At 40.0% G+C, this 14,916-nt stretch overlaps 1 protein-coding gene across 2 annotated transcripts in view; it reads right to left on the bottom strand.

The window, feature by feature from the left end:
- Window positions 1-14,916, bottom strand: part of tmem178bb (transmembrane protein 178Bb) — a 140,209-nt gene that overhangs the window by 50,710 nt on the left and 74,583 nt on the right. The window lies entirely within an intron of this gene.

Consider the following 14,916-nt stretch of genomic DNA (forward strand, 5'->3'; position numbering starts at 1 on the left):
ATACATCATCCCTCCCCATAAGGATACCATCAAAGTAGCCTCGCTCTCGACTGTGTTTGTCAACACAAAACCGCGACAATGGCTGCATCAGATGTAGTTTTTTGTAAAGCAGTGATTCTCAACCAGTGGTCTGGGGACAACATTGGTCTTTGACGGGGTTCCAGTTCCCAACTTAGCTAAATGATAGAGAGTTAGTTGGACGGTGCAGGTTCATTTGGTTACAGTTTTAATGATTGTTAATAAACATCTGCATCTGCAACATCTGCTGTCCTCCTGTGATCCCATTCATTTGATTTGTTTTTATAGGTGTTCCTGCAGGCTTTATATAACATTGTGGTACTAAAAGCAAGCACATCAGTGCAGGTGGTTTCAAAGAGTTCATTCTCAGAAACAAGAGTTAAAAGGTCCTTAAATTCATTTAGAAACAATTATAGTAATTCATTGATGTGAAAAATAAGAAATTTACTCTTACTCTTACTTTACTTAAAGTAAATTTAAAAGCATGTACTTTTGGATACTTAAGTACCTTTAAAAGCAAGTACTTAACGTAACGTAACGGAGTAAATTTTGACCAGTACTGGGGTCGAGTACTCTGTCCATCTCTGGCTCTTACCATGTTTGTCCTACAACTGATCCTTTGTCCACATCAGTGGATTAAAAATAACAGTAAACAACTAGGATGGGAGGCAGACCATAAATGTCTGGTACACAAGACCAAAACTGAGTGAATACACATAACACTGTGGTTTCAGTCATTCATGCTGCTAGTCTGATCACCAGTCTATGTCATTGGCTACTGCAATGTGACGTCATGCTGCATTTCTCTGCAGATTGTGCAACTTCTTTGTCACAATCAGCTGTCTTTCTTTTTCTGGAAGTCTGCGCGATGAGTCCCACCGCACTACCCTCGTTAAAGTCAATGGGAGGATGTGCGTTTCACCTTGTATGCCACACTTGGTAGAATCCAGCCTTATACTAGTGCACTAAAGGGGTTTGATGCTAGAGGACTTCTACAACGTCAAACCTAGAAGTCTAGGGACACTGGCCAGGCTGCTATATTTGAAACATTGGGACTGAGAACTGGCTGCAATAAGAAATGTATATGGTGAAGGCAAATATATTCCAAACTGATCAAATAGTAGATACAGAGCAATTTGAAGGCTACAGGTCAAGAAGTACATGTGTATCTCAACTCAGACATCAATTTGGAAAGAAAGTTGGGTAATTTATTCAACTGCTGAATACCTGCATTGTAAATGACACAGCCTTGCTCAGTCTGAACTATATCAATAGAAACTTCGGAGTGAGGAGCTGACCAAGCTGAGCGCTTAAGGCTTTGCAGTCAGTCAAGACCACAGCAGCCCTTCTGCAGTTAGACGAAGACCCTGCTGAACAATATGAAGACGCAGGAGCACAGGGGACAGGAAATATGTGTCAACCTGTTGGAGGACCAATTTGCAACAGGGATGCAATTCTGTTCATGCAAATGATGCAAAGATGTCATAGGAAATCAATGGTTGTTTATGTGACCCACTGTGACCTTCTAGAGAAAGCTTGTTTGTCTCCTACTGTGACTGCAGGGTGAGTACACACACACACACACGCGAAAATAAACCAGACTTGACTGCTCTGAGGTTCAGTGTTAAAGCACTTAAACAGTGAACATCCTTCGTCTCACCCTCCCCCACAGTGGTCATTGAAAACATGAAAGGCCCTCTCCTGACCTAATGTTTCTTTTGTCTGTTCTGGGCTACCGTAGAAACAAGACTCCACTGAAGAGGACCTGCTCCCTGTGGATGTAAAAGGCTCATTTTAAAGGTCCAGTGTGTAATATATAGTGGCATCTAGCAGAACAGACTTGGCAGAAATGCAATATAATCTTCATAAGTATGTTTTATTTTGTGTGTAATCATCTGAAAATAAGTCTAGTTGTGTTTTTTCTTTACCTTAGAATGAGCCTGAGTGGGTCTGCATCCACAGAGGTTGCCATGTTGCACCACCATGTTTCTGCAGTAGCGCAAAACAAAAAAACTTGGCACTAGTGAAGGCTTTTTGTCTTTTGAGACATGTTTTCAGACTGACGCTAAAGTGTCCTGCTTTCTGCTGGACAGGTCAGAGTAACGTTAAAGATTACAACTGACTGTAGTACATATTTCCCCCTGCTGCTAATGGTACAAAACCTAGGTAATGTACAATGTTTATTATCAGTACATTAGTTTCACTGAAAATGAATGCCACCATGTATAACATTAAATATTAGCCTACTGTAGCCTCAGTTTGTGCCTCTCAGAGAGCTGGTGGTAACAGCGCGTTAGCAAGATTTAATTAGATATAGATGTCTGTTGCAATAAGACAACATATGGAGCGATAACTAACTAAGATAGTAAGGGCTGGGAGTGTGCCAAAGACAGTCAATGTAATGACTTTGTGTGACAGATAACCTGAGAAGAATTAGGCTTAATGTTTTTTTAAAGTTCTCAATAATTTATTTCTATGATACCAATTTTTTTAGTTATAATGTTTAGTTTTATAGACTAAATAACTAAATTTATCATCTCATCGTCACTTGAACTGGTAGAAGTACTCGATGCTGTTGTGAGTCCATATTTAGAAAATTACTTTCTTGTTGCAATCTCGAACCTCACCACTAGACGCTGCCAAATACTCGGTATATTACACACTGTACCTTCAAGGTAACTAACATACAATTCTAAGTTTCAGATGATTATAAACACCTGATAGTATAATTATGAATATTATAATCAAATTCTGCCTCCAAACCCCTAAATCTTACACGCCAGACCTAATCTATACAACAGTATTAATAGCTAAATTAATCTATCAAAAATAATAGTAGGCCATGTCATTATGCAGAGTGGCCCCTTTCATAATGTCAAAATTAAGTTGACGGTAGCATAAACAGGCAGGCATAATTTTAACGTTGAAGCTGGTTAGGTCTAACTGATTTGTAGTAACAACTCATCATAGTTTAAACTCAAACTTTTATCTAAATGTAATTTTTGAGCAACAGTCAGTTATTTTTCTAATGCTGTAAATGATACACTTTTCAAAAGAGTCAACACTGAATTACCACACAATATCAATGCAGGTGAGTGCTCAATATCAGCCATCAACCAGTTTATGGACTTTCAGAACTGACACATCTTTTCAAGACAATTTTCGAATGTCGATACATGTTCGTGATGGGTCCAGTATAAGATGTCCAGCCAAGACCAGCTTGGATCAACGATGGACATCTGGAACAGGAATCAAGTTTTAATCTCCAGTAAACTAAATGGTTCCATGTCTACAGTATTTTCATATTGCTTCTTCTAGATGATCTGTGGATGATCAGAACTATGTCAAACTTACCAGGCAAAACCATCAATGCACACTCATGACTGATTCACTATTTGGTGTCCACCAAGGACCACTTGAATCAATGTCCCAAACAGGGTAAAATCATTGTATGACCACTCTAAAGTGTCAATGAATCATCATGACATCATGAATGGACTTATTGAGACCAGCTCAACGCTATCAAAAAGTAGCAAAAGTAATTATCATGGCAGCATAGGAGAAAGTTGGGAGAAGTAGCACAAAGAGAGCGAAGTTTAGATAAGGTAGAGGTCAGGGCAAACAAGCACAGGATTTTTAGCCTGTAGACTACTGTTCATGTCCAGTCTGAAACCAGAAGTCAACGCTGAGCTGTTTTGACTTACTAATGTAGTGAAGTAACATACACAATGTAACTGCAGTTACATATGTAAAATAGGTAGGTTAGTAACTGAAGTTTTTGAAGTAATATAGCGATTATAACACAAACCACAATGTTTTCCTAAACCTAAGAAATAATTTTCTTGCCTTAAGCAAAACAATCTGTCACTGTACACAAAGTATGCCTGTTGCTGGTACCTTGCAATGGACATGATTCTGAAGAGTGATACTGTTTATGTTCTTCTGGGAGTCACTGGCAATTTACCTTTTCAATTGTTTATGTATGGGGAAGTGTTGTTGAGGCCTTCTCTAAAAGTCACAACTTTTTTTTCTTTTTCAAGACCACTATTGAGCATCATTGGTTGTTCATGACATGCTTAGGGCTGGATGAAAATTAGACATCACAAAATGTTTCCATGTTCAGGGTTTATTATTGAGAGGACAAACGTGTGAAGTGCATTACTTGTGCTGTAAGGAATCATAGACCCAGACACATATGTCAGCTTCTTACTCAGAATAAATGTTGGCAATGTACGTTTCTGCAAACCACTCCATTTCTTTATGTTCAGCTTCAGCTTTATGGTTCTTTTGGTTCAATTTTCAGTTTTGTATTGTGACGATGCTGTGCTGGTCTGGTTATGCTTAGACACAAAAACACTGGATTAGGATTGAGAAAAGATCTTGTTTTGGCTGAAAATACCTGGTTTTGTGGCCACAAGCACAGCTGGAAGTTGTCTTCTTAGAATGATCTAGTGCTGCCCTGTTTACAAATGTTTGGACGCTATCTCAACCTTTTCTGGCTTGAAATGCCACTGCCATCCCCCTCGCCTCAGGTCAGGTCATATAATTGTAATGTTGTATGTAATATAACGCGTATTGCAGAAATGTTAATATTGTACATAGGCCCATGACATGTACAAATGTGAGTGTATCAGTGGTTTGTCAAAATATTAACTGCTAATATTTACCCTGCAGACTGGGCTGAAGCTTCCTGTTTCCACTCTTGGATTAGAGTGAGTGGTTGTCCTGCTGGACTGAGACAATTCACAGCCCTTCCCTCTGGACTGAAGCTTCATATGAATGAGCAGTGATGAATCACTCTGCCTGTGGGCACTGTGATCACATGGCTGGACACAACTGATTTTCCTCTAATCTGGACAGCCTGAAACAAGTAAGTGTAATGAGGTGCATCACGACTGCTAGCTATATCTCTCTGCAGTGTTTCCACCCTGTTAATTATGCTTAATTGTACTTCCTATCAATCATTCACAACAAGAAGTAAGTGGATCCATAGCAATGTCTGCTGCTGCTTCATCCATATATCTTCCGATCCACTTCATATTCATGCGATAGAGATGGAGAGATAGTGCGTAAGACAGTGTGTTTGTGAGTAATGCTTGTCATTCCAATCAGCAGCCCCTTCAGCATGTCTAAATATGGAAACTGATTTCTCCACTAATTATTATAACCATAATTGCTTGCTATTTAGCATAATTCCTTTAACCTGACATCAGACAGCAGCAGAACATACAGGAAAGTTTTCAGAATTTTAAGACACATCCTGTGGTACAAGGTGATTTAGGACATGTAACGGTATGAGGCTAAAATGAAATAATGAGGATACAGGTCAGAAAGGACTATGGACTCTATCTTATGAAGCAAGACAACTAAATGCTGAAGAGGAAACTCTCCAGAGAAAACAGAATTAACTTAAATAACTGTTTTAGACATGATGTCAGGATTTATCAGGACAGCTTCTTCATCCAAAATGATTTTACTGTATGAATCTGGACTGTGTGTGACCTTTTGATTTGTAGAAGATAACAGAACATGAATTATCGTGAAGTACCAACCGATCCTGTGGAAACGATCAATGAAGTTTATCAGCTGTTCCTTGTGCATAAATGCGCGTGTTAATGTAGAGATACACATATTGCTGCAGGCAGTGTCATTCATATTTTCCTCATTAAAGACCTATTTAATGCCTACATCCCACCTACTGATCAGAATGGTACTGGAGGAACACCTCCCTGTCTAAAACTCTAATAACTAATTAGAAAATAGGTAATATTTTTACCCATCAGCATTAATTTCCTGCTTCTTTCACATTATCTTTTTTTTTTTCTCTGTGTATGGAAGATACTGTAAATAATATTTCTGTACACATGTAATGAAACTAAGGATGACTGAGCCCTTTTAGGGCCCTAGGCAAAATTTTCCATGTTCAGTACTTCATGTTCATGGCAACAGTGCTGCATGCAGATGCAGGAACAGTTAGCTCCTTCAAATTTACAAAATATACATTTTTGTTTTTATAACTGTTAATGTTGTGGATCTTGTTGCCTAAATACCTATTGTCCATCAGCATTGGAGAAGAAGGCGTGGGTTTTGGATTAAGAGCAGTGGACTCTAGACTTTCTACCATCCAACCTGACCAGCTGGACCGCCCCAGGAAAGAGAGGAAGAGAGTCGGGATAAGAGTCATGCTCATCCAGCTTGGATTTAAGGCTGCTCCTGGCTAACGTCTGGTGACAGCAAAACAAAGATTGGGTGAAATGGGAAACAGACTTGCCAAGCAACAGAGAATCAGATCTCAGATGAAGCAGTTGCAAACAACAGGCGGAGCGTGTTATGACAGAGCGCAGGACGATAGCAGTGCTCCAACACAGTCAAAGTGGATTGACAGTGTTCACCTGAGGATCAAACTCTAATATGAAGCTGCTGGCTATATGATGGTCACCATCTTGTTGCAGCTGTCTTCATACACTTACAAGCCACATACACCACAATGCACTACAGATACGTGTTTATGTGTATATGTTTATAGCCTAACTCTTTGTACATGAAAAAAACATCATTTGCCCTCTAAGTTCAGTATTTGCCATCTAGTATGATGGGCTTAGCTTACCTCAAAGGCTAGAAGCAGAGGAAACTGCTAGCATCTGTCAAAATTGCAACAATAATTCTAAAGCTGTTTACACTGTACACACACTGATGATCATTCGATCTGCCTCACATCAAAGTGATGCCCTCAGGCCTGATATTTGAAGAGTTTTTGCAGAACTGAAATGGAAACTAGGCCCCTCAGCACACGCACACACACACACACACAGACACACACGCAAACACACGCACACGCACGCACGCACACACACACACACACACACACACACACACACACACACACACACAGGATGGAGCACCTGTGTTAGATATGGAACAAACAGTAAATCCATTCTGGACTGGAAACACATGGAGGAAAATGACACGATGTGGTGCAAATATCATGGTTTTGCCTCTTTTTCTCTTTCTGCAAGACAACCATTCACTAAGAAAATGGTAGCAGTGTTGGGAGGTGGTTGAGTGGGTTTGGGCTCTGTGTATAATAAAGGGAACTCAAAGGGACTTTCAGGGAGACATCAGGGTCTTTAATTATTGCCTCAGTCCTTGAAAGAATACTTCACATGTGAAATGCAAGGTATGAGCTCAACCCACAGCTCTGTGGGGATATATCATGGTTACAAATGCCAGGCTGCCCAGCGACAACTGAGACATTTTTGTGTTGCCTACCATCTCCTCCACACCATAGCATTTGCAAAGTAAATGCTGCATGGGTCCAAAGCTAATCTCTCTCTTCATTTTCAACCTGAAAATACCACTGAAAGAAACTCACTTTCTTAATGCGTAAATCTCTGCGAGTCTTTAATATAATATTATGACTGACTGATTTATGTGTAAAAACGGGACAACAAGGGAAGCAATATATTTCTTAAAATCATTGCGGAACCAAAAGAAGTCAGCCTTTAAATAAGATGAAGAGAGATACATATTAGATTTAAACATCTGAGGTCCTACTAAGAACATTGTGTTAAGATTAAATATGGTTCATTGTTTCTGGCTTTCCACACTTTGGCTTTCTTGAGTTAGACACCTCAGTTTTGTTAGCATTAGAGGGGTACTCCAAAGACTTTTTATTGCATTCCAATAAAGTTGAGCTGATCAAAAGCAACAGAGGCTGAGAGTATGAGTCAAGCTCCCATAATACTGGATTACATTTTTGATGTCTCTAAAGTATACCCTCTGGTAAATGCCCACGTCTTTAAAACATGCTTCTTATTAAATCTCCAAGCCCAAACTGTTTGTTGCACACTAGGATGGTTATTTTTGTATTTCCACCATCAGAAGTTGGGGATGGTACCAGAAGAACCTCTCCATGCTGTCCTGTTTTGTGTCACCCTTCTGTTGAGGCACTGATCCATTATTGAAGGATGGAGTTTACTCTGTAGAACACTGTCCAAGACGAACATCCTGTGACATCACAAGAACACTGGCACACTGTCAGATCATGCTGTGATACTGTTAGGGCATCAGGTTTTGCACAAACATGTGGAGTCCATACCTGCTTGTGTGCATGCTGTTACTGAAGCAAAAGGAAGATATATAGAATCTACTGACACTTTTGTCATCTTTACTTCTTTCCAAGTCCAGTTTATCTAATAATAGTGTCAGTGTTTCATCGTGTGTAACCTGAGGGCTCAGATAACGGATGTAACACTCCAGACCTCTGGCTGCTGTTTCCCTCCCATGCCTTTGTACTCTTTCAAACCTCTGAGGGAGAAACTCTTTAATTCACCCAAACCTATAACAGGAAGACACAGACAGGCCAACTGACAGATCACACCCTTTTTTTTATTATTATTCGTGCAGGAATGTGAAAGAGACGTTGATGTGGTGGAGGGTGAAGGTTCTACCTTGGCAGCTTAACAGGATGAAAGCAGCAACACTAAAAGGCTTTTAAAAAGCAGATAATCGATGCTTCTCAATGAGTTAAATCCCTGTCATCTCCATGCAGGCCTGCTCACTGCATAATCTACCAACTGCAGCAGCCACATCAGTTTGATGAGATTGAGTGGGAGTGGCTGTCTGCTGAACAATTAGCTTTAGCCACAACCTTAGCTGCTGCCTTGGATTATACACTGTCACTCATTGACAGCTTTCCCCAGCTAACAACTTATGCTTCCTTTTGAAGTAACAAAATCCCTAAGCTGCAGTATGAGAAAACCTCCCTCCATCCTGTCTTCTCTAAAAGCCAGCATCAAATGTATGCTGTCTGCATCTGTGACAGACAATGGGGGTGGCAGAAGGGATATTGTGTACTCTCTGCTGTTGCTTTGATGTTCAGCAGTAATAGAAAAATGGGTATTGGTGCCCAGCTGTGTGGGTGCCACTGCGAGTTGCTGCAGCATTTTTGACTGACAGAAACAAATGAGTATCATGTTCATCTCTGAGTCTTTGAAGGGGTGTCAGTGTCACCCCACTGTTTTCTCAAATCTGTGTAATGGGAGCAAGAGAAATTGTCAGGCCTGCCTGAGCTCAATTTCACACACTTCATGAAAGTCAAGACTAGGTTGTCATTCTTACTTAATCCATACAAGGCCTGAAGCACTGTGGGTGGATTTGGTCCAGGACATCTCTGAAGTTAAACAGCAAACTATTAAACGCTGCCTGCTGACCAAACAGTCTAAAAGGGCTGAGTTGAAGTGGAGTTAGTCATCTGTAAAGAGCAATAGTTGGTTTTTCACCTCCGGGAGGTGGCTGCATAAAGATATTGCACTAGAACGACTAAACAAGTTGGATCAATCTTTGTTATGAACACTTTTCTGGCTATCGTCACTGATTTATTGACAAGGTCCCGATTTGATTGTAAATCCAATACCATTTAATTCACCATCGTGAACCTGGTGAACCCTCTAACCTGGTGAATAAATTAAAATAACAATGGCTACATTAACAACTGAACAAAGTGGTTTAAGAGATGCTTGTTTAAAATATGCCTATGGAGAATTGAACAAGATATTCTTATAATTTTTAGCATCTAATAAAGTTGCCTTTCTTAACCTGTCTGTAGAAATGAGCAGCGGCGTTGCTGAAATCCACTGTATTTAATTTAATTTTCTCTTATTTGACTACTGAATGGAGGGGAGATGTACTTTACTTCATAAATGTACAGAAAAGGGGGTGATACAGAAAAGTCACGGCAGGAGACTGAAAGAAACAGGGTATTTGGTGAGTGATGGCTTTGGTTGGATAGAAGACAGCTGGCTATCTTGCAGCTAATGTACACTAAAGTATTCTGGATGTTCAGGGTGAATACATCTGCAGTCAAACTCAACTCAAGTCTAACTTGAATAAACCCAAATAATTGTATGATCAAACTTGCGTGAATATCCTATCTACCTGCATTTGAGACTTGGCTGATGTTCATTATGGACCGCAGGTAAAGGCATACACTGTATGATCAATCTCAGGATTTAAAGAGACGCTATTCAAGTGAGTCAAATTTTGAACCCCAGCCCTAGTGCCAGATGTTGAAAAGATCAGAATGCATCCATTTCTTCAAAACAGACACACATCCTTTACTCCTACCAAGTGTAACTACATCACTGTGTGGAAATGACCTCAGGGACTGTCCCCTGTGATGATGACAGCTGAAAATAGAGTATCAGGAAAAACGGCTCCAGTGATTTAAACATACACCATCATACAGAAGGTTTACTAAGCTGTTATGTATATCTGACCCTTGCTCATTTCTAGCACTGAAAGATCTTTGTGGATGAGAGAGCTTTGATTTGTATGGGTGAGAGAGTGATGTGAGCGACAGCCAGGGATGATAAAGGAAAAAATGGTCTGGTACTTCACAAATACAACTCTGAAACAATGTGTGAATACTCATTTATGGACCATTATTAGCTAGCTAATGCTAGCAACACTTTAACTGTAACCAATAAACTAGTTGTGCACTTTTGCTCCTGCTGTTTTTACCAAACAGCTTCAGATTATTGTCAGAACCCACTGGACTGGCATGCTGCTGACCCTGAAATGTATTCAGCCCAAGAAAAATCAAGACAAAATGTAATCAAATTTGGAATATGATTTGTGACCAGAGATTAATGTGTAAGTGTTAATATGGATATGGATTCTATTCAGCCCTTCAGTGGAAAATACACTACGGTGGAAATACATTCAGAAGCCATTTCTAACCATTCAAGCTGGAGTATCATGTCCCAACCACCATGTGGCTGACCCCCAAAGCCTTGTCCATAATTCCAGTCTTGTTTTGAGATACGGCATCATAAAGGATAGGGAGGGAAAGAGATATTCACCAAGTACCTCTGGACTATAGATTATTTGTAGATGAAAATACGTCTGTTCACTCCGGTGGACATTATGAACCAAAGAGTATATTCCTTCTTTAGTAGACTGTGTGTTAGATCTAAACCTTGTCAGTCTATTAGCAAGCTGGCCCAGGACTCAGGCGGACTGTCCCTGAAGACTCCCAAGTTCAAGGCCTACATGGAATTTCTTATTAGTGGGTCACTCAGCAGTGTGATTTATTCTGGCACTCCTTATTGATTTGGGCGGGAGTGCAGATGCTCACTCAGTGAGAAGGCTTTGTTTATTCCCCCCTTTTGCTATTGATATATATTTTTTTCATAGTCACATCAGAGTGACAGGCCATCGGTTAGAAGAGTGGGGTTATCTCAAACTGAGATGGTGTGTGGATAGGCCCAGTAATAAGGACATTAAACATCTCTGACTGGAAAATGGTGACCTTCCTGCCATAAATAAGCAATGTTTTTTCCTGGGCTTACCAAGATTGTGAAGATGAAACACATCCTTCCCATTCCCCTGTATATGAGCCAAAACCAAAGCAAGCAGAAAATAGCAGTAACTCAAACTAACATTTACAGAGCATGTGCATACACAGCAGCAGCTACCTTATTTAGCTCAATAAATATGAGGTCTATTGTCCTTGGCTGGACCTAAAAAGCCTCTTGACAGGAGATTTTTTTGTGGTTGATGGTCTTCTGAAGGGAACTGTACATTTGTTTGGAGCTGAATATACTCTATACTGTAAAGACACAAACTTTTAAACAGATAGATGCAATTTGCTGATTTACCAAATTTAGACTGGGAGAATAAAAAAAAAACCCCTCACAGCTCTGCTTTAGACTGCAGAAAGGATACTGTATACCTCATCACTTGTCATGCAACTGCTCAGGCATGTCTGTTTCACTGGAGGGTAAATACAATATACATATGCAATATAACAGACAGTCCAAGCATGGGAATTGGGAAAAAAGTATAAAGAATACGTTGTTATACCAAAGAATTAGCTACCAATTCACTAAAGAAATAAAGTTAAACAATGCTTGGAAAACATTTGAGGTAAAATTGCACACATAATTTGATCTACTGCCCTGAGTAAGTTTTAGAACAGCCTCTAAATAGAAACTTTTGCTTTGTAAAGCAGAGCTGCGTGGTGTGTAGAATGCAGAAGATAACAGACGGCAGAACACTCCTCTGTGGTCTTCCCAAGCCTGTCACCTGACTAGTCAGACTGGGACAGTGACAGTTTGAGGTCAGAGTATGTTCCCACTCAGCTCAGTGGCTAGGCAGCTGGAGCGCTAGAGCATGGCCAAAGGAACAGCTCATGAATGGCAGGTATCCTGAAAGATAGACCCTCTCTAGATTGCACTGACAATGCTTGTACCCACGATGATATCATCAGATAATAAACAGGCAATCAGTGCTTTGGAGAGGTAGCCCTACAGCTGCTTCATAGAATTTCTACAGGTCCACTACTTACAGGACGAATAAGACTATGTGTGCCTCATACCTGATAGCAACTGAAAGTAGAGAATTGAGTGTTTATGACACCCACAAATGAGAAGGTTGGGTGAGAACAAACAACATGCTGATGATTTGGCTATCCTTGGAGCCTGGCCAGTACTGGAACCTTAAATTGAACATTTGCTCTGAGGGGGAAGAAAAGGCCCACAGGGTAATTATACATGTAGAAAAAAAAGGGGGATGTATTCTCTCAGGAATATGGTTGTTTAAGCAAATGCCATGCCAGTTAAAGCCGCTACAAGGAACTTTCATTTTTTGTTGATTCTGGTGACCCCTGTGGACAAAAGGAGTTGGATTTCCACCCCCTCATGACTTGATCTGAAATCATATGTATACTGAAAGCGAGTACCACCAGACTACAGAGCAGCTTCTTTTCTCAGGCCGTGAGACCTCTCAATTCATTCTTAGGCTGTTGTGTTTTATATTAGAGCCATAAAGAAAAAAGATTTGAGTTTTATGACCTAACCAGCCCAGATAAGTCAGTATACGACCCAGTGACAGGCAATGACTATTTAAATCATACAGAATAAGCCAATCTTCTCGATGATGGTCTTGTTTGCATTTGTAGTTCATATAGACGCAAGAGTCCTACAGTTCCTTGTAGTATGTTTATTATGAAATATATTGTGTACAAATCAGTATTGTGAAAGACTGGTTAGCGTTGACATTTAATTATCAATGAAGCTAATTAACATAAGCTAAGAGACTGAGCGTTATTATTTTAATCCAAAGTATGATCTTTTCCTAAACCTACTCATCTTTGATGCCTAAACCTAAACAAACCACAACTGTTTCACATTGTTATTAACAGCCCAAAAGTCATAATTTGCCATAATATGTCAATTGTTTGTCAGCATGCTTTACTGTATTTTGAAAGTCTAGCCTGATGTTGCTTGACTGTGGAACCCTGCACAGACAGAAAACTTGGGGGTAGATATAGTGTCATCATATGAAGGTAGGCCACTGATCAAGCAGTCCACAAGGCAGCAACTGGCAACATGTCCAAGGTGTACTCAATGCGAGCTGGAATATGCTCCAGCCTCCTAGAGCAGGGGTACTCAAATACAAATCTTAAAGGGCCACAAAGATTTTTTTCAATGACTCAAAGGTCCATGTATTGAGGTCGGTCATGCAATAATACTGTAATATTCAAAACAAAATGTCCTTTTCATTCAAAACAACAACAAAAATACGAACTAAAATAAAATGTCATTTCCATTTTAACATAAATTAAAATACAGAGTTGAATATATCCTCTTTTTGTTTGCCTTCAAACATTGTGTCCATCACTTCAGTCATGCATTATTTTATTATTTCTGCATCTGAGAACGGCTTCTTGTGCTGACCCAAAATCCGCACCACTTTAAGTGAGCACTCTGTTGCTTTTCTGTTGTTGTGTCAAAGATGTGACAAGAATCCTGCTTGCAGCTTGATATGACGATTTCAGTGCATTTATTTGTGTTGTGCTTACCTCTGTATTTTGAGGAAATGTCTCTTCAAAATTCCTATGCTTCATCTCATAATGCCGTTTCAAATTGGAAATCTTCATCACAGCTTCTCCTGGCATATTGTAACGCCCCTTGTGGACTGTGGCGCAATGACTCTTGGGTATTCTGTTGGTGTAATTATGGTTCGTGAATGTGTTTGTGAATAAGATGATATGTAATATGGTTGTGGGTTAATTCACGTAATTTGTTCTGTGATTAAATGGTGCTGAGTTTTAACAATGATGATAAAAATGTTGGCACCGTGAGTGAAAGGGTGTTTGCCGGGAGAGAGTCCCCGTCTGTCAAGCAATTGAGTTGCACAAAGGCATGTGATGAGTTTTTGCCTAGGACTTATTAAATTACATTTGGCCAACTCTACATTACCGTGGTAGTGTTAGGCATGTAGGTCTTCCCCTGGTTGGAGGAAGGATGAAAGAAAATTTTAAGTCCCTACTTCTTTGAGTTGCCGATTCCACTGTTCACTTTTTTTTGTTAGCAGCTTACTTGGAACACGCCATTTTTAATCTCTTACAACCGGCAAAATGTGAAGACGCGAACTGCTCCAAAAATGAAAGTGAAAGTTAAAAAATGCGCTTGCAGCGGTGAATGACCCGGCTGTCTGTGTATCGTTGGCATGGAGACAAGTCCCGGTATACACGTGCTGACCCAACCAAAACACATGGTGAAGGAATAACAGTTCGGGGGCCGCCTATTGAGGACCGCTGTCTTAGAGGGAGGATGAGCCTTCACTGGATTAATAGATATGGATAGAGATGGAAGGATTGCTGTTGTGTTGGTTTGATTGCTGCGACACTGAACCCAGTTGAGAGAATACTTTGCTAGTATACTTATAGTCAACAAAAGGAGAACAGCAGAGAGCAAACATGGAATTACACATCTTACTACCTGTGAAAAATAGGCAACAACTCAGCTGAAATAAAGGCCAAAGTTTACTGTGGCCTATAGGTTTAATGACTGTAAAATGTTCCTGCTTTTGAACACCTTTGTTCTTGAATAT

This window comes from Sparus aurata, chromosome 14 (assembly GCF_900880675.1).
Source record: "Sparus aurata chromosome 14, fSpaAur1.1, whole genome shotgun sequence".
Taxonomy (NCBI): domain Eukaryota; kingdom Metazoa; phylum Chordata; class Actinopteri; order Spariformes; family Sparidae; genus Sparus; species Sparus aurata.